Source organism: Dermacentor albipictus, chromosome 7, assembly GCF_038994185.2.
Source record: "Dermacentor albipictus isolate Rhodes 1998 colony chromosome 7, USDA_Dalb.pri_finalv2, whole genome shotgun sequence".
In the NCBI taxonomy this organism is placed as follows: Eukaryota; Metazoa; Arthropoda; class Arachnida; order Ixodida; family Ixodidae; genus Dermacentor; species Dermacentor albipictus.
In genome coordinates this window covers 10,248,474-10,270,699 of record NC_091827.1, presented here as the reverse complement: position 1 = coordinate 10,270,699, position 22,226 = coordinate 10,248,474, and the positions used below count along the sequence as shown (strand labels likewise).

Below are 22,226 nucleotides of genomic sequence, written 5' to 3'. Positions count from 1 at the left end.
AATTCCACACGTCTGGTGAGACCCTACCAATTTCGTGATCACAGACTGCAGTCTTTTTGCTAGAACCTTCATAAATACTTTGTAGTCGACGTTGGTGAGACTAATCGGTCGATATGACCCCACCAACAGTCGTTCTTCCGGATCGTCAGTCTTGGGAATTAGAACGATGTGGGACGTATTGAAAGACAATGGAACCCGTTTGCGCTCATGAGCCTCAGTTATCACATGGAGCATGCACTGTGCAACAGGAAGCCGAAAGGTTTTATAAAAGGCCGCACTTAGCCCATCTGGCCCAGGAACTTTCCCAGATGTTAGGTCGTCTATTGCTTTTTCTATCTCCTGTAAAGTTATAGGCAGTTCAAGACGTTCCTTAATTTCATCATCTAGTCTTGGCACCAGCCTCAAGAAGTCTACATGGAAGCCTTCTATGGTCTCGAGCTTATTGCTAAGAAGTTCTGTGAAATGTTCGGCTATAGCACACTGAATGTCTCTCGCATCTTCCGAAGTGCGGCCTTCAAATCGGATGCTCCTAATTTCTTTCTGGCAAGCGTATCTTTTCTCGTCTGATAGCGCTCGTTTTGTCGGCGTTTCGCCAGCCCACAATTTTTCAGACCTTGCGCGTATGACGGCGGCCCTATACCTGTCGGCGTCGATTCTTTCGAGCTGGCATTTCACTTCCCGTATTTCTTTCGTGAAAGTTCCCGGCGCGCTATTTTCCATGCTCAGCATCCATTCAAGTTGCCCGTTCATTTCTTTTTCTTTTTCTTTCTCTTTATAGCGAGCCACGCTGCTCTTTTCTATTGCTTTCATTTTTACCCACTCTTTGAACCCTTCCCATTCAGTTGCAAAACTAGCTGGCTGCGCGTCTAGCAGTTTGTCTAGCTTGGTCTTTACTTGCATAATGAACCCTTCATCCTCCAAAAGCCTTGTGTTTAATTTCCATAAGTGCCAGTTAAAGCGCGATTTCCTGCCCTTCATTCCTAAAGTCATGCTCACGAGGCAATGATCACTGAAAGGCACAGGTTTAACGTCATAACTTGAGCATAGCGGCATAAGATCGACAGATACATACATTCTATCTAGTCTCGCATGGCTCTCCCGCTGAAAGTGCGTGTATTCTGGGTGGGTCCCAGTGGAAAACACATCGCCAACATCCTCGGGACCATACTCATGCACAAAAGTATTCAAAACTTCAGAGCTCTTGTCTCTCAGTGGCCTAAACTTCACTCTGTCAGCTGCGGCGCACACACAGTTGAAGTCTCCCAGTACAAGCAAAAACTTGTCGCCATTCAACCATGGCTCAAGGGATTCAAAGAAAATTTTACGCTCGCTTTCTACATTAGGAGCATATACACAAACAATTCGCCAACAAAAATTCGAAAATGTGAAATCAGCAATCAAAAGGCGACCACTTGGGCATGCAAATACAGCCTCTACGTTCACTCTTAACGTCTTACGTATGAATACAAGGCACCCACCCGACGTCCCAACAGAATGACAAACGCAAACATGAAAGTTTGCTTGAAAGGAAGACACCATGCGGTCAGTGTGCTCTTGGCTCTCTATTTTCGACTCTTGTAAAGCAATTATATCAATATCGTTATCCAGAAGAAGGCGATTAAGCTGGTATTGTCGCCTTCTTGCTCCCAGACCTCTGACGTTCAAGGTCGCAACTCGAAGTGGAGCAACAAGATTAAAAGCCATGTCTTAGAAGAAGAAACGCCTCTATCCGCATGGTGCCTACCTTCATGGTTGACGTAGCCTTCCTCACAACTGCCAGGACCTCTTGACACCGGTCAACCAACACAACCGGCGCTGACACCGACCAGGACACTGTGTTACTACGGAGGCGGTTTCCCCGCCTTCCGCGTGTCGGCCGGAATGTTCGGCCGCGGTTTTAAAGACGAGCGTCTCAGTCCCCCTGCCTTCGGCGGAGGCTCATCGCCGCTACCGCCAGGCTGCAGCTTGACGTCTCCGCTTTCTTCATGCGGACGTTTTCCAGCAATGGTGCTCGCCGCTTCCTGGTTCGTCTCCATGGTATCAATGCCGGGGGTCTCCACGCTGCTTTCTTTAGCGTCCGCGGCTTTCGCCGCCTCCTTTGCCTTGTCGTCGTCGTCCTGTTCAGGCTTATGCTGCGCCTGTACACTACCATCTGTTGCGCCGGACGGCCCCGCCTTCTGCTTCACCAGAGTCGTGAATGATGGCCAAGTCTGGCGCTGTGGTTGTCCACCCACACGGGCTGCTTCCTCAGCATCCGCCTCGTCCATCAGCATCTCGGACGAGTCCTCGCTGGTTCCCGGGCCTGTAATGCTCGCGTAAGTGCGCGTACACTGGTCGTCTTCGTGCCCGAAGCGTCGGCAGATTCCGCAACGCGGGACTCGACATTCCTTGCGGATGTGGCCCGTACCGCGACACCGAAGGCACAGCGGGGGTCTGCCTGGTACCACGACAAGCGCCAACTCACCGCCAACGCTCAGCTGGTGGGGCAAGTCATCCAACTTCACGCCCGCTTTCAACTTGAGGGTGACAAGCCGGGTGGTTGATCCCTTCTCTGTCATACCTTGCACACGCCAGCGCTCCCGGCCTACTTCGGTAACTTTCCCATAGGGCGCAAAGGCGACACGCACGTCCTCATCAGGCACATTGTGTAGAAGCCAGTGGAGCTTCAGTCGAACGTCCTGGTTCGCCGGGTCAATCACCAGGCAGCGCCGGTTTTTTACACGCAGCTCCCCGATGCTCGAGATCTTCTTCACCGCGTCCGCGTCCTTGAAAGTGATAGCCCAGACATGGCTCATGCGATACGCCCCCAGGGCGATAACATCCGGAAGAAGCGAATGCGGTGCCAATGCGTCACGGAAATCTTCAATCCGGTACGGTCGCGCCGTAATATCAGCGTGCAAAAAAACTGTATTTAAAACATAACGACCTGTTGGCAGACCTGGCAGAACAACTTGGTAGGTGCCCTCCTGTTCCATCGTCCTGTTTCCGCGGCTAGAAAAGGCCGCTGAAGCCGCTCCAACGGAGCCCGTCATCATGCGTCCGTCACGCTCGGTGGCCGGAAGCAGAATCTTGCGCCACAGGCCCGAATGGGGAATGCACGCTCGCGGAGTACATCCCATGCTTTCATACTCGCCCAGGAAAAAAAAAGGGGGGAAACCGAAATGCGAGCCTGCCAGGATTCGAACCTGGAATCTTCTGATCCGTAGTCAGACGCGTTATCCGTTGCGCCACAGGCCCGAATGGGGAATGCACGCTCGCGGAGTACATCCCATGCTTTCATACTCGCCCAGGAAAAAAAAAGGGAAACCGAAATACGAGCCTGCCAGGATTCGAACCTGGAATCTTCTGATCCGTAGTCAGACGCGTTATCCGTTGCGCCACAGCCCCGAATGGGGAATGCACGCTCGCGGAGTACATCCGATGCTTTCATACTCGCCCAGGAAAAAAAAAAGGGAAACCGAAATACGAGCCTGCCAGGATTCAAACCTGGAATCTTCTGATCCGTAGTCAGACGCGTTATCCGTTGCGCCACAGCCCCGAATGGGGAATGCACGCTCGCGGAGTACATCCTATGCTTTCATACTCGCCCAGGAAAAAAAAGGGAAACCGAAATACGAGCCTGCCAGGATTCGAACCTGGAATCTTCTGATCCGTAGTCAGACGCGTTATCCGTTGCGCCACAGCCCCGAATGGGGAATGCACGCTCGCGGAGTACATCCTATGCTTTCATACTCGCCCAGGAAAAAAAAAAAGGGAAACCGAAATGCGAGCCTGCCAGGATTCGAACCTGGAATCTTCTGATCCGTAGTCAGACGCGTTATCCGTTGCGCCACAGGCCCGAATGGGGAATGCACGCTCGCGGAGTACATCCCATGCTTTCATACTCGCCCAGGAAAAAAAAAGGGAAACCGAAATATGAGCCTGCCAGGATTCGAACCTGGAATCTTCTGATCCGTAGTCAGACACTTTTTTTTTATTTATTGCCGGTCTTCGACATTACTCAGACGGTACAGTTAGCACACACTTATATATCACAAATTCCAAACATTGAAGGAAAAGAAAACAACAAGGGAATGTGCGTAAGGAAAGAAACCGCACAATAGAGCCGTCTGTCCATATTGGACTGGCTTTGTCAAACTAAAATTCCTTCATGGCTGTCAGGGGTTCTAGCCTCGACAGCCAATCCGGTACACATTCTTCCATTTTCTGCATTTCAATAAATCGCGACATAGATTCTTTGAAGTAAACACGAGCTGGCCTAGCGTCAGGATCGCAATAGTACCCTGCCATACGAGCCCGCCATATACAGTGCAGAGCATTCAACATAACAAAGTCATAGGGAACCCCGTCATCATCTTTAATGGCCAGATACCTAATGCCTTGGGGGTCCACCGGTAGCTCTTTCTTCAGGGTACGCTTTAAGACGTCCCAGAAGAAAACTGCCGCCCAGCAATGTAGGAAAATGTGATCTATATTTTCGGGCTTCTTGCATATCAAGCAGTGCGACCCCCAAGGTACGAGACAACCCCTTTCCTCCAGAAACGTCTTCACGGAGAGCGTTCCTGTGTGTAGCTTAAAGAAGAAGGTCTTTACACCTGGTGCCACCTGCATGCGTTTTACTCGTTTAAGTACGTCTTGTCCTGGCCCTCCACTGTATATGGCTCTGTATAAGGGTACTGGGAACACGATGTCGCATACATCTTTATACAATGCTTTTCTTTTCACTTCACAAAGGTAATCATTTGTAAAACGAACAGAAAGGAAGCGTACACTGTCGACCACTTCCTTGAAATATCCACGCAGCGTTCCCGTCATGCTTGTCGTGCTAACAACATGTGCCGGCAAAGCGTTACTCAACCTTAGCTGGCATACGGTGCGCAGAAATGGATCGCGCACATCGCGAAAAAACAAAAATCGGTTTACAACTTGACGAACAAAAAGGTGCGCCAGGCCCACACCCCCATCCTTCACTCTTTTGAACAAATTTGTTCGGCTGCACCGTTCCCATGTTGATCCCCAGATGAAAACCGCAAACACTCTGTGCAGCCTTTGCACATTTACTCTAGAACAATACAGTGTTTGCAAGACGTAATATAACTTAGTAATAAAAAAACATGTTACAAACTGTCGCTCTTGCAAACATGGACAGGTTATTACCTTTCCATTTATCTACTTTTTCTTTCAGTTCTTTGGTTTGATTCCTCCAGTATTCGTCGCTGCTATTGTACCTGTCAAGGGGAACACCCAGATACCTTGTCGGAGTTTTCACCCAGTGCACGTTCGCGAAATAGTCGGGTGCAGAAAACCAGTCCCCGTGCCACAGCCCTAGCGATTTGCCCCAGTTTATTCTGCTACCCGTTACGGCACAGAAATGCTTAACTACAGATATTGTTTCCATTACACTCGGTTTGTCAGTGCAGCACACTGCGATGTCATCTGCATATGCAAGCAACTTCACTTCTGTCGCTGCCAATCTGAAACCCCGTATTCCGTCATTTTCATTAATTGCTGCACACATTGCTTCTACGTAGATAGCAAATAACAGTGGGCTGAGGGGGCAGCCTTGGCGCACTGAACGCATGATGTTAATGGGGGCCCCCAGAGACTTGTTAACAATTAATCTTGTTGTACAGTTCTGGTACGCCAAGGCCACGCCCTCAGTGATGATGCAACCGACATTAACATGATCCAAGATGGCAAACAAAATAACGTGAGCGACACAATCGAACGCTTTCTCTAGGTCGAGCTGAAGTACTGCAACACCGCCGCCCGTGACGTCACAGCACTCGAGCACACATCGCATCTTATGGATGTTTGAAAAAATCGATCGCCCTTTGATGCCACAAGTTTGATGGTCTGCGACTATTTCCTTGATGACGCCTTGAAGCCTGCTTGATAAAACCTTCATAAATATTTTATAATCGATGTTTGTTAGTGAAATCGGTCTGTAGGATGACACGAATCTGAGTTTGTCTATTTGGTCGCTCTTCGGGATTAAAATGGTGTGCGTTTTTCCAAAGGAAGGTGGTAATGATTTTTTTTCGTATGCGTCATTAAATACATGCGCAAGCAAAGGCGCCAGCTCTCTTTTAAAAGCTTTGTATAGACCCGCGCTGAGTCCATCAGGTCCCGGCGATTTACCCAAGTTCAAATCGTCTATTGCTTTTTCAACTTCTCTCTCCATTATTTCTTCCTCTAATCGCTTTTTTACGTCATCGCTCAAACGTGGCATGCGATGCAGAAAACCTGCTTTAAAACCCGCAACATTCGCTTCCTGAAATGCGAAGAGCGACTGATAGTACTCAAAGAAGGCGCGCTGAATGCTATCACTGTCTTCAACGACATTCCCATTCACTAAAATCTGGTCGACATGGTTTCGTCGTCCATACGCCTTCTCTAAACCGAGCGCCCTTTTCGTGGGCGTCTCCCCTGACGCTAGTGCATCTGCTCGTGCCCGCACGATGGCTCCTTGATAGCGTTCCTTGTCAAATAGTTCAAGTTTTTCTTTGACGTTTCGCACATCGTCTTTGTACGCACCAGGCTCTTTGCACTCAAGAGTTAGCAGCTGCCCAAGCAGTGTTCTTAAACCCTTTTCTTTCATTTCCTTCTCGAATTTTATACAACTGGATCTTTCTATCGCTTTCATTTTAATCTTTTGCTTAAAACATTCCCACTTCTCGACGATTGTTCCCGCAGCATCACATTGAACTTCATTAACCGCATCCCGTACTACCTGTAAAAAGGGCTGGTCATTTAGTAACAAGGCATTCATTTTTCACATATCCCAGTTAAATACATGTCTCCTTTTCATTACACCTACGTTACATTTCACCAGGCAGTGATCTGAAAACGACACTGGTACTACACAGTAACCATGGCATCTTGGGATTGTATCCAATGAAATGTACATTCGGTCCAAACGCGCATGGCTGCTGCCCTGAAAACGTGTAAAAGTAACTTGACGCCCCCCTTCCAGACATTCATAAACATCATCGAGTTCATTTTCATTAATTAAATTTGATAACACTTCACTGCTTCGGTCACGCACACCTGCATTATTGACTCTGTCTCCAGCACTCAACACACAATTAAAGTCACCTAACAGGAACACGCGCATATTACAACATACATATTGTGTAAGGTTCGAGAAAAAACGGACACGCTCATCTACTAAATTCGGCGCATATACGCATATGACGCGGAGCTCAGCATCACACATAACGATATCACAGAGAACAATCCTTCCTGACTGACACGAAAAAATACTTTGAATCTGCAGTCCAGGCAGCTTTTTCACAAGAAGAACGCACCCTCCAGCCGTGCCTACGGCATGGCTAACCACCACAAAATACCTAGGCGTGAAACGTCGCACCATGCTCCCGGTCTGCTCTTCTCCTTCAACCTTAGTTTCCTGGACGGCTAGTACGTCTATGTCGTGGTCAGTGACCAACCGTAGGACCTGACTTTGCCTACGACTAGCCGCCAGCCCTCTCACGTTTAATGTGGCAATCCTAAGGGACGGTATTTGAGCCATCTTGATCTAAAAGAAAAGTAGGCCCGGAGCATGGTGCTTACCGCTCACGACTAGCCATCGGCTAGCCGCCTCCGGGACCTCCCGGCTTGTTGGTGTCCTTAGGCGTGGGCGCTTTGTCGACAGGCTTCTTTTCAGGCGGTATGTTGGGCTTTGGCTTGAATCCCATCCGCCTCCCATGAGGCGTCTTCGTCGGCGGTCCCTCACTGGTGCTGGTTGCCCGATCCTCACGGTCCTTCGACTGGTCGTGGGTGCGCTTGACGGAGGCAGCAAGAGCACCAGTACGGTCGTCGTCGGTGACGCCCTCGTCCTGCTGCATTGCGGTCGCGTCGTCAGGTGCGTCTTCACTGACGCTTCCCGTCTCTTGCCCCTCAGTCGTGGCGACCTGCTCAGCCCTACTCGGTTTCTGGGTAGCCTCAGCCGCCTTTTCGTCTACCTCCAGAGTCGCCGTCCCACTAGTTGTGGCTGTCGACACCATGTCACCGGTTCCTTTAGCCGCGTCCTCCGCCTCGGCCACGTCCATCACGTGCTCTGCCGCCACGTCAATGGCTGGTGGGCCTGTCACAGCGGCATAAGACTTGACGCAATCAGCGTCGACGTGGCCGAAACGTCTGCACCGGGAACAGCGGGGGACTCTGCACTCTCGGCGGACGTGTCCCGTGCCGTGACAGCGAAGGCACTGCATCGGTCGACCAGGAACGACGACCAAGGCCAACTCACCGCCGACGCGGATCTGATGAGGAAGGTCCTCAACCTTCACGTTGCCCTTCAGTTTGAGAAGGACGGTCCTGGTCGTTGAGGTCTTGCTCCCCATGCCTTCCACGCGCCACCGCTCACGGCTCACCTCCTCCACCTTGCCGAAAGCCGCGAACGCCGTCCGGACGTCCTCGTCGGCAACGCCGTACAGCAACCAGTGAAGTCTAATCTTCACCTGCTGGTCCTGCGGGTCAACGATGAGGCACCGTCGTCCCTTTACTTGCAGTTCCTTGAGGGCAAGCAGCCTTTTCGTTGCAGTCGCATCGCAGAGGGTCACTGCCCAGACGTGGTTGATTTGGTACGCCCCTATGCATACCACGTCCGGAAGCAGTCCCGTCGGAAGAAGGGCGTCCCTGAAATCTTCCACCTTGTACGGTCTCGCACGTACATCACCGTGCAAAAACACGGTGTTAATCACCACTTGTCCTTTAGGCAGTTGCGGCAAAATAAACGCATAATCCTTATCATCGGCGAGCCTGTTTCTGCGGCCAAAAGTGCCCGCTGTCGCTGCTCCACTGGAGCCCATGATTCTGCTGACCGCTCAGCTCGGCTGCCGGAAGCAGAATGAGACGCGTTATCCGTTGCGCCACAGGCCCGAATGGGGAACGAACGCTCGCGGAGTACATCCCATGCTTTCATACTCGCCCAGGAAAAAAAAAGGGGGAAACCGAAATGCGAGCCTGCCAGGATTCGACCCTGGAATCTTCTGATCCGTAGTCAGACGCGTTATCCGTTGCGCCACAGGCCCGAATGGGGAATGCACGCTCGCGGAGTACATCCCATGCTTTCATACTCGCCCAGGAAAAAAAAGGGAAACCGAAATGCGAGCCTGCCAGGATTCGACCCTGGAATCTTCTGATCCGTAGTCAGACGCGTTATCCGTTGCACCACAGGCCCGAATGGGGAATGCACGCTCGCGGAGTACATCCCATGCTTTCATACTCGCCCAGGAAAAAAAAGGGAAACCGAAATACGAGCCTGCCAGGATTCGAACCTGGAATCTTCTGATCCGTAGTCAGACGCGTTATCCGTTGCACCACAGGCCCGAATGGGGAATGCACGCTCGCGGAGTACATCCCATGCTTTCATACTCGCCCAGGAAAAAAAAGGGAAACCGAAATACGAGCCTGCCAGGATTCGAACCTGGAATCTTCTGATCCGTAGTCAGACGCGTTATCCGTTGCACCACAGGCCCGAATGGGGAATGCACGCTCGCGGAGTACATCCCATGCTTTCATACTCGCCCAGGAAAAAAAAGGGAAACCGAAATGCGAGCCTGCCGGGATTCGAACCTGGAATCTTCTGATCCGTAGTCAGACGCGTTATCCGTTGCACCACAGGCCCGAATGGGGAATGCACGCTCGCGGAGTACATCCCATGCTTTCATACTCGCCCAGGAAAAAAAAGGGAAACCGAAATACGAGCCTGCCAGGATTCGAACCTGGAATCTTCTGATCCGTAGTCAGACGCGTTATCCGTTGCACCACAGGCCCGAATGGGGAATGCACGCTCGCGGAGTACATCCCATGCTTTCATACTCGCCCAGGAAAAAAAGGGAAACCGAAATGCGAGCCTGCCAGGATTCGACCCTGGAATCTTCTGATCCGTAGTCAGACGCGTTATCCGTTGCACCACAGGCCCGAATGGGGAATGCACGCTCGCGGAGTACATCCCATGCTTTCATACTCGCCCAGGAAAAAAAAGGGAAACCGAAATACGAGCCTGCCAGGATTCGAACCTGGAATCTTCTGATCCGTAGTCAGACGCGTTATCCGTTGCACCACAGGACCGAATGGGGAATGCACGCTCGCGGAGTACATCCCATGCTTTCATACTCGCCCAGGAAAAAAAAGGGAAACCGAAATACGAGCCTGCCAGGATTCGAACCTGGAATCTTCTGATCCGTAGTCAGACGCGTTATCCGTTGCGCCACAGGCCCGAATGGGGAATGCACGCTCGCGGAGTACATCCCATGCTTTCATACACGCCCAGGAAAAAAAAGGGAAACCGAAATACGAGCCTGCCAGGATTCGAACCTGGAATCTTCTGATCCGTAGTCAGACGCGTTATCCGTTGCACCACAGGCCCGAATGGGGAATGCACGCTCGCGGAGTACATCCCATGCTTTCATACTCGCCCAGGAAAAAAAAGGGAAACCGAAATACGAGCCTGCCAGGATTCGAACCTGGAATCTTCTGATCCGTAGTCAGACGCGTTATCCGTTGCACCACAGGCCCGAATGGGGAATGCACGCTCGCGGAGTACATCCCATGCTTTCATACACGCCCAGGAAAAAAAAAGGGAAACCGAAATACGAGCCTGCCAGGATTCGAACCTGGAATCTTCTGATCCGTAGTCAGACGCGTTATCCGTTGCACCACAGGCCCGAATGGGGAATGCACGCTCGCGGAGTACATCCCATGCTTTCATACTCGCCCAGGAAAAAAAAGGGAAACCGAAATGCGAGCCTGCCAGGATTCGACCCTGGAATCTTCTGATCCGTAGTCAGACGCGTTATCCGTTGCACCACAGGCCCGAATGGGGAATGCACGCTCGCGGAGTACATCCCATGCTTTCATACTCGCCCAGGAAAAAAAAGGGAAACCGAAATGCGAGCCTGCCAGGATTCGACCCTGGAATCTTCTGATCCGTAGTCAGACGCGTTATCCGTTGCACCACAGGCCCGAATGGGGAATGCACGCTCGCGGAGTACATCCCATGCTTTCATACTCGCCCAGGAAAAAAAAGGGAAACCGAAATACGAGCCTGCCAGGATTCGAACCTGGAATCTTCTGATCCGTAGTCAGACGCGTTATCCGTTGCGCCACAGGCCCGAATGGGGAATGCACGCTCGCGGAGTACATCCCATGCTTTCATACACGCCCAGGAAAAAAAAGGGAAACCGAAATACGAGCCTGCCAGGATTCGAACCTGGAATCTTCTGATCCGTAGTCAGACGCGTTATCCGTTGCGCCACAGGCCTTTTTTTTTCTTTATTTCCAATGTGACAACACAAAACAGAGAAACCAACACAAAAATGTTAAAAGCGCCAACCAGTAGCTTGTTGACGCGACATTGCTAAAAACGTTTTAATGACACTAGGTCATTAAGTACAGGATACCATGTTGGCTGTTCGTCCTGGGACTGGTACACATCTCGGATATAGGCAATGCTTTCAATGAAGTTTTCTCTTACCGATCTTACAATAGGATCTGCATGTCTGACAGCCATTCTTGTTTTCCACATGCTATGCATGCTTAATACCATGAACATGTCATAGGGCACACCCCCGTCATTGTTAACCGCAAGAAATTTAATTCCATATGGTGTGAGGGGCAAATCTTTTTTCAGCGTTCTCTGGAGGACGTCCCAATGAAAAATTGAATCTAAACAGTCTAGGAATATATGTGTTACTGTTTCTGGCTTGCGGCATAAACTGCAATCAACTGACCAGGGGAGAAAAAAGCCCTTTTCCTGCAGCCAGGGTTTAACTGGGAGCGTGCCACTATGGAGTTGAAAAAAGAAAGTTTTCACAGACGACCGAACTGGCATTTTTTTAACTCTCTTTAAAACATCCTTACCCGGACCGACAGAAAAAATGGCTCGATATAAAGGTACTGGAAGCATCACGTCACGGAGATCTTTGTACAATTGTTTCTTTGATACTATAATGAGATAATCAAAAGAGAAACGTACTCGAAGAATCTTGAAGGCACTTACAACTTCGCGTAGATACCCGCACAAGCCGCTTCCAGTAACGCCACACGATGACACAATAAACTCGGGGAGAGCATTCTGCAGTCTTACTTGAAGCACTGCTCGCAAAAATGGGTCATGCTGGTCCCGCAAGAAAATAAACCTTGAGACAATCTGCCTCAGAAAAAGATGAGCTAAGCCGAGCCCTCCTGCTTTCAGTGAGTGAAATAAGTTCAGACGACTTGTGCGTTCCCATGTTGAATTCCATACAAACGTTGCAAGAATTCTATGCAATTTCTGCGCACTAGTTCGTGACATAGCGAGCACCTGCAACACATACCAAATTCGCGCAACAAGGAACGTATTGCAAATAGTTGACCTGGTAAATATGGATAAATTTTTGCCTCCCCATTTCGTAGTTTTCTGGCGCATTCTCTCAGCTTCTTCGCTCCAGTATTCTGCAGGCTCATCATACCAGTTTAAAGGTGCTCCTAGATATTTTGTAGGAGAGACTGTCCACTGTAAATTTTCAAAGACATCGGGCTTCTCATCCCAGCTGCCATGCCAAAAACCGGCGCACTTCTCCCAGTTAACAGCGCTTCCAGACATATTGCAATACGTTCGAGCTTGTTTAACAGTTTCACGGACACTTTCTTTATCCCCACAAAAGACGGCTACATCATCCGCATACGAGAGAATTTTGACTTCACTGCCCATTAAACGGAAACCGCGTATTTTCTCATTGTGTATAACTTTTAAGCAAAAAGGCTCCAAGTAAATTGCGAAGAGAAGTGACGAAGCTGGGCATCCTTGTTTTATGCTTCTACATAAGTTAATATTACCAGAGAGTTGTTTATTCACTAATAAGTTAGTGCTACACCCTTCGTAAGACAGTTTTAAGCCTTCTAATATAATGTTTCCAACATTCACGTGCTCTAGAATAGAAAAGAGCACACTGTGCACAACACGGTCGAAGGCCTTCTCCATGTCTAGTTGCATCATAGCAACTCTTCCTTCCCAGGCATCGCAACACTCCAGAATACTTTTTGCCACATGCATGTTATTAAGTATCGAGCGGCCTCTTATGCCACAAGTTTGGTGTGGGCCTACTATTGATGTCATCACTGATTGCAACCTTCTTGCTAACACTTTCATGAATATCTTACAGGCACGTACCCAGGATTTTTTTTCGGGGGGGGGGGGGGGGCCCACTACCTCCATCATCATCATCATCATCATGTTTTATGTCCACTGCAGGACGAAGGCCTCTCCCTGCGATCTCCAATTACCCGTGTCCTGCCGCCAACCGATTCCAACTAGCACCCGCGAATTTCCTAATTTCATCGCACCATCTATAGTTTTCTGCCGTCTTCTATTGCGCTTCCCTTCTCTTGGTACCCATTCTGTAACCCTAATGGTCCAACGGTTATCTTACCGGCGCATTACATGACCTGCCCAGCTACATTTCTTCCTCTTGATGTCAATTAGAATATCGTCTATACCCGTTCGCTCTCTGATCCAAACCGCTCTCTTTCTCTCTCTTAACGTTATGCCTAGCAATCTTCGTTCGATCGCTCTTTGCGCGGTTCTTAACTTGATCTCAAGTCTCTGCCCCATATGTCAGCACTGGCAAAATGCGCTGAGTGCACACCTTACTTTTCAATAACAATGGTAAGCTTCCAGTAAGGAGCTGGCAATGTCTGCCGTATGCGATCCAACTTATTTTTATTCTTCTGTGAATTTCCTTCTCATGATCAGGGTTCCCTGTGATTAATTGACCTAGGTAAACGAACTCCTTCACAGTCTCTAGTGGCCAACTGGCGATCCTGATGTCTTGTTCCTTTGCCCGACTATTTATCATTATCTTCGCCTTCTGCATATTAATATTCAACCCCACTCTTACACTCTCTCAGTTAAGGTCTCCAATCATTTGTTGTAACTCGTCTGCATTGTTGTTGAATAGAACAATGTCATCGGCAAACCGAAGGTTGCTGAGATATTTGCCGTCGATCTTTACCCCTAAGCCTTCCCAGTTTAATAGCTTGAATACTTCTAAGCACGCATTGAATAGCATTGACTCCCTGTCTGACCCCTTTCTCTATAGGTATCTCCTTGCTTTTCTTGTGTAGAATTAAGGTAGCTGTAGAACCTCTGTAGATATTCTTACGCGAAGGACGAGTCAGTAAGACGAGAAACTATTTACAGATTATATTTAGAACAGCGGTTGCAGCGCTGACCGGTTAGATTCACATGTAGCGTGAGCCTAGTTCGCTCTTCCTCCTCTTTTCTGAAGTGATGGCGCCCACGCACCTCGTTCAAACAAACAAATACCACACGCATGTAGCAATATTTTTCAAGCTTTTTACGTGAGCGTTCTGTACTCTTTGATTACGTAGTGCCTCTATGACTGCTGGTATCTCTACTGAATCAAATGCCTTTTCGTAATCTATATAAGCCACGTAAAGAGGCTTATTGTACTCAGCGGATTTCGCAATAACCTGAGTGATGACATGGATGTGATCAATTGTAAAGTATCTCTTCCTGAAGCTAGCCTCTTCCCTTGGTTGACAAAATCCAGTGTTGCCCTTATTCTATTGGAGATTATTTTGGTAAATATTTTATATAATACTGGGAGCAAGCTAATGGTCCTATAATTTTTCAATTCGTTAACGTCTATTTTTTTGTGGATTAGTATAATATCTGCATTCTTCCAGTTTTCTGGGACCCTTGCAGTCGATAGACACTTCGTATAAAGAGCCGCCAGTTTTCCAAGCATTATGTTTCCTCCATCTTTGATTAAATCGACTGTTATTCCACATTCTCTTCCCGCTCTTCATCGTTTCATTTCTTGCAGGGCCCTTCTGACCTCATCGCTAGTTATAGGAGAGTTTCTGTATCCTGTTCATTACTGTTTCTAAGTGAGGTATCGTGTCTCCTCTGAGTACTGTATACAGGTCAGCTTAGAATTTTTCCGCTGTTTTTACTATACCTTCGAGATTGCTGATGATATTATATTTTAGTGTATACGTCATGGTTTGTCCCAAACCAGGTTTCTTTTTTACTGATTTCAGGCTGCGTTCATTTTTTACAAATTCTTCAGTCTTTCTCGTGTTATAGTTTCGAATATCAGTTATTTTCGCCTTGTTGATCAGTTTTGACAGTTCCGCCAATAGCGTAACGCTGTGCGGCCGCCAGTCGCACACAACCGCGTAGAGCGCAGGACTCTGCGATTCTAGATGTACTGCGCTCACCGCGAAAGGTTAGATGAACACCCACATAAGCACAGCAGAGAAGTGGCTACGTGAGGCGGTTCGACCGATAACTGTAGAAGCGTCATTCAAAGCAAGTAATTATTCTCCACTTCCGGCAGCGTTTTCTCTACTTCCTCTTTAAATAAAAAGATGTTGATCCATAAATATTCTCATAAATAACGGTTAACATCTTTATTATTCGATTTTCCTTGCAGCTTGGTTGTCGCCCTGGCTCTCTCCATGAGTAGATCGCTTATTTCTCATCTCCTTGCGATTTTTGTTTCCAGTTGCCAGTTTTGCACGAAATGTGCTATACAATTAGGGAAAAACAGACGAGGTAACGGGCGACAGCCATCTTGCTTATGGGTTTAAGGGTTATTGCAGGGTTTCATGATGGACGCACTTTCACATTATTTTATTTCCCATCTTATCTAACCCATATCACGTGTATATGGTTGCGGGCATCTGTCAGCCTCGCGGTGAGCCGTAACTCAAGGAAATAATGAAGCAAAGGGATAAGTTAAACGCAATTGGCGTTTACTCCGGCCGCAACCCGTTCCACGAGAGTACAGACCAGCTCAGTAACAGCCGCATCCCTTTCCTGGTCCCAGGATCAGCCTAAACAAAGAAGGTTGAGCTAACAAAAGCAACAGCTATGCGCGTGACGGTTGAATAGATGGTGACAACTGAACGCATATCGAGTTAATCGCATGGGTGCGGAATCTATGAGAAAACTGTCCTTCACATTACAAGAGATGCCGAGAACTACCGATATCTAAAAGGAGTGAAAAAGGCAGCATAATGCTGACCGATTAGTAGCTGCCAAGTCTCAACATTGATCTGGCGGCGCTTCAGGAATGTGTGAGGAGTGGTGGCGTGAGTGGGGAGGGGGGGGGGGGGGGTATGCCACTTAATTTCGGGGGGGGCCCGGGCCCCCCCGGGGCCCCCCCCTGGGTACGTGCCTGATATCTTATAATCTACATTGGATAAAGTTATGGGGCGATACGAACGTACTGAGAGCAGCTTTACAGGGTCATCGCATTTCGGGATCAGCACTGTATGGGTTTTCCGGAAAGAAGGCAGCATGTATTTTACTTTATAAGCCTCGGCTAGAATACGGTGTAAAATGACTGCTAGTTCATGCTTAAATGCCTTGTAGAAAGCTGCGCCTATGCCATCAGGTCCTGGCGCCTTTCCAGGTTTGAGTTCATCAATTGCGGTTTCGATCTCATTCAACGTAATCGGTTCCTCGAGGACTGTCTTGACGTCATCATCTAGCCTCGGCATTAAAGGCAAGTATTCGCTATCAAAGCCAGCTTCTACCGCTCCTTTGCAGCTTAACAACTCTCTGTAGTGTTCGAAGAAGGCACGCTGTATTGTATTACTATCGCTACTACGCACGTTGCCGTATTCAATTTCTTTTATTTCATTTTGCGATGCGTATCTTTTCTCTTCGCCCAAAGCGCGCCTTGTGGGCGTTTCCCCGAGCAACAAATGCTCTGAGCGCGCACGTATCACTGACCCCCTATATCTCTTGACATCAATGATTTCAAGCTCATTTTTTATATTCCTTATCTCTGTTGACAACTCTTCTGGCTGTGGGCATTTTATCGACAACAATACGTTAAGCTTATTTCGCAATTCATTTTCTTTTCTTTTTTCATTGTAGCGTAACACAGAGGCTCTTTCAATGGCTGTTATTTTAAATTCCTGTTTAAACTCTTCCCACATCGCTATAAACCCCGCGGATTCACTAGCAAGCATCTCTCGTATATGTTCTTTTATAAACGCGAGAAAGGTTGCGTCGTCCAGAAGTTTGACGTTGAATTTCCATAAGCACCAATTAAAAGGGCGGTTTTCTTTTCTCTTGCCGAGCAAGAACATTACAAGACTGTGGTCGCTGAAGGATACGTGCCTCACGTCATAGCTTCTACACAACGGAACCAGTCTCGCTGATATATAAGCTCGATCTAATCTCGCGTGACTGCCCCGTTGGAAATGCGTCAACACAGTCTGCTTTCCACTGCAAAACACCGTACCAACATCTTCTAATTCACGCTCTCGGGTTGCTGCGAGCAAGAAACCTGCACTTTGATCGCGTACAAGCAAGTTGTTATTCCGGTCGTCAGAAAAACAAACACAATTGAAGTCTCCCAGCAAGATAATATAGCGCTCAGATTTCAAATAGACATCAAGTTTTCCAAAAAAGTCACGGCGTTCTCTTTCATTATTTGGGGCGTATATGCAAATTGCCCGCCATTCCAAATCCCAGAGCGAAAAGTCACACACAATCATTCGACCTTCATCACAAACAAATACAGATTGCGGTACAATTTCTAAAGATTTCCGCAACAACAAAACACACCCACCGGAACTGCCGACAGCATGTGAAACGCACGCACTGTACCGCGCTCTAAATGTTTGAACCATTCGGTCGGTGCGCTCTTCACTTTCAATTTTTGTTTCCTGTAGAGCGACTATATCTAAATCATTTTCTTGCAGTAACCGGCTGACCTGGTACTGCCGCCTTTTGGCGCCCAGGCCTCGGACATTGAGCGTACCAATGCGTAGCGCTATTAGAGATTTTGAAGCCATTTCCTTTTTTTTTTTATGAGAAGAAAAACAAGCATACTAGTTCAAGTGAACCCGTACATCCTGCCATTTCTCAGAACGCGCACAATTCTTTCCTAGGCAAAAGCGACCGAACTTTACAATTGCACTCTGCAGTCCGTCCCTCACCTCGCATACAGGCATTGCTGGGCGACGCCCTCGTTATTACGGGGGCGCCTTCGGTACCGTCGGAATGGAATCCGGCGGAATGTGAGGCTTTGGCTTGAAAGAAGGACGGCGGTACGAACTTTCTTTCCTGGGCGGCTCCTGTGCCTTCCCGCTGCCCCCTTCGTCACCTTCGGAAACTTGCGTGTGTGGGCGTTTCGCAGACGAGCTGCTCGCGACGTCCATGTCTTCTTGGTCGCTACTCGGCGAGGCTTGAGTGGTATCGGAGACGTCTTTGACGGAGCACGTTGGCGTAGCGGCAACCTGTCGTTCAGGTGCCACGTCACTGTGGTCGCTTCCAACACTTTTCGCAAGTTCCTTCTCGGACGTTTCAACAGCTGCCGACGTAGGTTGTCTGTCCTTGATTCCCGCAGCCTCCGCCGCGTCCGCCTCGTCCATGATGTGCTCGGTGGGGTCCTCCCGGCTCCTTTGGCTTGCTACGCTTGCGTAGGTTTTAGCGCACTGGCTATCGTCATGTCCGAACCGACGACAGAGCTTACACCGTGGGACGCGGCAGTCTCGGCGAATGTGCCCTGTTCGCTGACACCGCAGGCAAAGCGGCGGTCTCCCCGGCACCACCACAAGGGCCGTAATGCCACACACTCGCAGCTGGTGTGGCAGGTCATCCAAAGTCACGCCACCCTTGAGCTGCAGATTAACCGTCCGTGTCGAGGAGCCCTTATCGCCGAGTCCTGGTACTCGCCATTGCTCTCTGCAAACGTCCGTCACTTTTCCGTACGGTGCAAGAGCAGCGCGCACGTCTTCATCTTGTATGTGGTAAAGCAGCCAATAGAGCCTTAGGCGGACAGTATGGGTGCTCGGATCTATCACGAGGCAGCGGTGATTCTTCACAGTCACATCAGTGACGGCGAGCAACTTCTTCATTCCTTCCGCAGTCTTGAAGGTGACCGCCCACACGTGATTCATCTGAAACGCCCCCAAGGCAACTACCTCGGGGAGCAGTTCCAGACGATCCAATGTATCTCGGAAGTCCTCAGCTCGAAACGGCCTGGCTTTAACGCTTCCGTGAAGAAAAACAGTATTTAAAACAGACGAACCTGATGGCAGTTGTGGCAAAATAACGTCATATTCCGTAGAATCCTGTGCATCTGTCCTGTTACCGCGGCCCTGCTGGGCCGCATTCGCCGCTCCAAGGGAGCTCGACATTACACGACCGTACACTACGGTGGCCGGAAGTGGAATTGCGCCACAGGCCCGAATGGGGAAAGCACGCTCGCGGAGTACATCCCATGCTTTCATACTCGCCCAGGAAAAAAATAAAGGGAAACCGAAATACGAGCCTGCCAGGATTCGAACCTGGAATCTTCTGATCCGTAGTCAGACGCGTTATCCGTTGCGCCACAGGCCCGAATGGGGAAAGCACGCTCGCGGAGTACATCCCATGCTTTCATACTCGCCCAGGAAAAAAATAAAGGGAAACCGAAATACGAGCCTGCCAGGATTCGAACCTGGAATCTTCTGATCCGTAGTCAGACGCGTTATCCGTTGCGCCACAGGCCCGAATGGGGAAAGCACGCTCGCGGAGTACATCCCATGCTTTCATACTCGCCCAGGAAAAATAAAGGGAAACCGAAATACGAGCCTGCCAGGATTCGAACCCGGAATCTTCTGATCCGTAGTCAGACGCGTTATCCGTTGCGCCACAGGCCCGAATGGGTAACGCACGCTCGCGGAGTACATCCCATGCTTTCATACTCGCCCAGGAAAAATAAAGGGAAACCGAAATACGAGCCTGCCAGGATTCGAACCTGGAATCTTCTGATCCGTAGTCAGACGCGTTATCCGTTGCGCCACAGGCCCGATTTTTTATTTATTTATTGCCGGTCTTCGACATTGTACAAAGCCCATAATACAAAACACAATTAAATACACAATTAACAAATACAAAACATTTTGAAAGGATATACATGCCATCAGTCCTATAAGGACTGGCGTTGTCGAATTAAAATTCTTTCAATGCTGTCAGAGGTTCTATCCTAGACAGCCATTCGGGTACACATTCTTGTATTTTCTTTATTTCAATGAAACGAGACATGCTTTCGCGGTAATACGTACGCGCAGGCCTAGCGTCCGGGTCGCAGTAGTACCCAGACATCCTTGCACGCCATAAACTATGGAGGCCCTTGAGCATTATGAGGTCGAAGGGAACCCCGTCGTCATTCGTTACCGCTAAGTACCTGATGCCATGCGGATTTAACGGTAACTCCTTCATTGTTATTTGTAGGACATCCCAGAAGAACACTCCGGCCCAGCAATCCAAAAAGACATGGTCTATTGTTTCCGGTTGCTTGCAAATCAAGCAGTGCGAGCCCCAGGGTACAAGAAAGCCACGTTCTTCCATGAATGTCTTCACTGAGAGTGTTCCTGTGTGTAATTTAAAAAAGAATGTCTTTACCCCAGTAGGCACCTCCATATTTTTCACTCGCTTAAGGACATCCAGTCCTGATCTTCCACTGTATAGAGCTCTGTACAATGGCACTGGAAATACAATATCGCAAATATCTTTATACAATGTTTTCTTTTTTACGTTACATAAATACTCAAAAGAAAAACGCACAGAAAGAAAGCGCACACTGTCTGCAACTTCTTTAATATAGCCACGAAGCGTTCCGGGCATACTATCTGTACTAACAATAAGTGCCGGCAAAGCGCCTCTCAACCTGAGTTGGCATACAGTGCGCAGAAACGGATCACGCACATCCCGAAAAAACAAAAACCTGTTCACAAGCTGACGTACAAAGAGATGCGCCAAGCCCAGCCCCCCTTTCTTCACGTGCCGGAACAGATTGGTTCGGCTACTCCTTTCCCAGGTAGAGCCCCAGATAAAAACCGCGAACACTCTGTGCAACCTTTGCACGTTTACCCTCGAACAGTACAACGTTTGCATGACGTACCACAACTTCGTGATAAAAAACATGTTACACACAGTTGCTTTTGCGAAAATCGACAGGTTGATGCCTTTCCACCTGTCTGCTTTTTCTCTTGTTTCTTTTGCTTGGTTCGTCCAGTATTCGTCGCTATTTTTGTAACTGCCCATGGGGACACCTAAGTACTTGGTCGGGGTTTTTATCCAGCTAACATTTGCAAAAAAGGCCGGGGCTGAAGACCACTCCCCGTGCCACAAACCGAGGGACTTTCCCCAGTTCACTCTACTGCCCGTCACATCACAAAAATTTTTCACTACCCTTATTGTTTCCGTCACACTTTCTTTGCTTGTACAACACACCGCGATGTCATCTGCATATGCCAAGAGCTTGATTTGTGTGGCTGCCAAGCTATACCCGCGTATTTGCTCATTCTCAGTTATTGCCAAACACATAGTTTCTATGTAAATGTCAAACAAAAGAGGACTGAGAGGGCAGCCCTGACGCACAGAACGCATGACGTTAATGGGGGCCCCCAATGATTTATTCACAATTAAGCGTGTTGTGCAGTTCTGGTACGCCAACGCCACTCCCTCAGTGATGATGGAACCAACATTAACGTAATCCAAAATGGCAAACAAAATATCATGAGAGACACAATCAAACGCTTTCTCGAGGTCCAGCTGGAGCACCGCGACTCCACCCGAGGTGGCGTCACAGCACTCCAGCACGCACCGCATCGTGTGAATATTCGAAAAAATGGACCTTCCCTTAATACCACACGTTTGGTGATCTGCCACTATGTCATTTATGACGCTTTGAAGTCTGGCAGCCAGAACTTTCATAAAAACCTTATAATCAACATTGGTTAAAGATATTGGCCTGTAAGATGTTACTAGCCTAAGTTTCTCAACTTGGTCACTCTTAGGGATGAGTATAGTATGAGCTTTTCCAAAAGAAGGCGGCAAAGTTTTGTTATCATACGCATCATTAAATAGCTCTGTTAGTAACGGCGACAGTTCTTTCTTAAACGCTTTATATAAACACGCGCCCAGACCGGCCGGTCCAGGTGATTTGCCTTGGTTCAAATCATCAATCGCTTTTTCAACTTCACGTTCTGTTATTTTCCATTCCAATCGTTGTTTTGTATCGTCACTCAACCGCGGCATGCGAGATAGGAAGGCCCTTCTGAATTCGTCTATATTCACTTCTTGAAACGCAAAGATTGACTGATAATACTCTCGAAACGCTTGGCCTATGCTCTTGCTATCGCCGGCAACTGTGCCGTTCCATAAAATTCTGTCGACATGATTCCGTCGAGCTTGCGCTTTT

The 22,226-nt window shown here is 48.6% G+C and overlaps 20 non-coding genes across 20 annotated transcripts; all 20 read right to left on the bottom strand.

Annotated features, from left to right (window-relative positions):
- Nucleotides 1-3,164: 3,164 nt before the first annotated feature.
- TRNAR-ACG (transfer RNA arginine (anticodon ACG)) lies at nucleotides 3,165-3,237 on the bottom strand. Its single transcript has one exon. It is a non-coding gene; the product is annotated as a tRNA-Arg (tRNA).
- Nucleotides 3,238-3,314: 77 nt separating this feature from the next.
- Nucleotides 3,315-3,387, bottom strand: TRNAR-ACG (transfer RNA arginine (anticodon ACG)). The gene has a single exon. It is a non-coding gene; the product is annotated as a tRNA-Arg (tRNA).
- A 78-nt stretch (nucleotides 3,388-3,465) lies between these two features.
- On the bottom strand, nucleotides 3,466-3,538 carry TRNAR-ACG (transfer RNA arginine (anticodon ACG)). Its single transcript has one exon. It is a non-coding gene; the product is annotated as a tRNA-Arg (tRNA).
- A 76-nt stretch (nucleotides 3,539-3,614) lies between these two features.
- On the bottom strand, nucleotides 3,615-3,687 carry TRNAR-ACG (transfer RNA arginine (anticodon ACG)). The gene has a single exon. It is a non-coding gene; the product is annotated as a tRNA-Arg (tRNA).
- Nucleotides 3,688-3,766: 79 nt separating this feature from the next.
- Nucleotides 3,767-3,839, bottom strand: TRNAR-ACG (transfer RNA arginine (anticodon ACG)). The gene has a single exon. It is a non-coding gene; the product is annotated as a tRNA-Arg (tRNA).
- A 5,123-nt stretch (nucleotides 3,840-8,962) lies between these two features.
- On the bottom strand, nucleotides 8,963-9,035 carry TRNAR-ACG (transfer RNA arginine (anticodon ACG)). Its single transcript has one exon. It is a non-coding gene; the product is annotated as a tRNA-Arg (tRNA).
- A 225-nt stretch (nucleotides 9,036-9,260) lies between these two features.
- On the bottom strand, nucleotides 9,261-9,333 carry TRNAR-ACG (transfer RNA arginine (anticodon ACG)). The gene has a single exon. It is a non-coding gene; the product is annotated as a tRNA-Arg (tRNA).
- A 76-nt stretch (nucleotides 9,334-9,409) lies between these two features.
- Nucleotides 9,410-9,482, bottom strand: TRNAR-ACG (transfer RNA arginine (anticodon ACG)). The gene has a single exon. It is a non-coding gene; the product is annotated as a tRNA-Arg (tRNA).
- A 76-nt stretch (nucleotides 9,483-9,558) lies between these two features.
- Nucleotides 9,559-9,631, bottom strand: TRNAR-ACG (transfer RNA arginine (anticodon ACG)). Its single transcript has one exon. It is a non-coding gene; the product is annotated as a tRNA-Arg (tRNA).
- A 76-nt stretch (nucleotides 9,632-9,707) lies between these two features.
- TRNAR-ACG (transfer RNA arginine (anticodon ACG)) lies at nucleotides 9,708-9,780 on the bottom strand. Its single transcript has one exon. It is a non-coding gene; the product is annotated as a tRNA-Arg (tRNA).
- Nucleotides 9,781-10,153: 373 nt separating this feature from the next.
- Nucleotides 10,154-10,226, bottom strand: TRNAR-ACG (transfer RNA arginine (anticodon ACG)). Its single transcript has one exon. It is a non-coding gene; the product is annotated as a tRNA-Arg (tRNA).
- A 76-nt stretch (nucleotides 10,227-10,302) lies between these two features.
- On the bottom strand, nucleotides 10,303-10,375 carry TRNAR-ACG (transfer RNA arginine (anticodon ACG)). Its single transcript has one exon. It is a non-coding gene; the product is annotated as a tRNA-Arg (tRNA).
- Nucleotides 10,376-10,451: 76 nt separating this feature from the next.
- On the bottom strand, nucleotides 10,452-10,524 carry TRNAR-ACG (transfer RNA arginine (anticodon ACG)). The gene has a single exon. It is a non-coding gene; the product is annotated as a tRNA-Arg (tRNA).
- A 77-nt stretch (nucleotides 10,525-10,601) lies between these two features.
- On the bottom strand, nucleotides 10,602-10,674 carry TRNAR-ACG (transfer RNA arginine (anticodon ACG)). The gene has a single exon. It is a non-coding gene; the product is annotated as a tRNA-Arg (tRNA).
- A 374-nt stretch (nucleotides 10,675-11,048) lies between these two features.
- On the bottom strand, nucleotides 11,049-11,121 carry TRNAR-ACG (transfer RNA arginine (anticodon ACG)). The gene has a single exon. It is a non-coding gene; the product is annotated as a tRNA-Arg (tRNA).
- Nucleotides 11,122-11,197: 76 nt separating this feature from the next.
- Nucleotides 11,198-11,270, bottom strand: TRNAR-ACG (transfer RNA arginine (anticodon ACG)). Its single transcript has one exon. It is a non-coding gene; the product is annotated as a tRNA-Arg (tRNA).
- An 8,035-nt stretch (nucleotides 11,271-19,305) lies between these two features.
- On the bottom strand, nucleotides 19,306-19,378 carry TRNAR-ACG (transfer RNA arginine (anticodon ACG)). The gene has a single exon. It is a non-coding gene; the product is annotated as a tRNA-Arg (tRNA).
- Nucleotides 19,379-19,457: 79 nt separating this feature from the next.
- Nucleotides 19,458-19,530, bottom strand: TRNAR-ACG (transfer RNA arginine (anticodon ACG)). Its single transcript has one exon. It is a non-coding gene; the product is annotated as a tRNA-Arg (tRNA).
- Nucleotides 19,531-19,607: 77 nt separating this feature from the next.
- TRNAR-ACG (transfer RNA arginine (anticodon ACG)) lies at nucleotides 19,608-19,680 on the bottom strand. The gene has a single exon. It is a non-coding gene; the product is annotated as a tRNA-Arg (tRNA).
- Nucleotides 19,681-19,757: 77 nt separating this feature from the next.
- TRNAR-ACG (transfer RNA arginine (anticodon ACG)) lies at nucleotides 19,758-19,830 on the bottom strand. Its single transcript has one exon. It is a non-coding gene; the product is annotated as a tRNA-Arg (tRNA).
- Nucleotides 19,831-22,226: the final 2,396 nt, after the last annotated feature.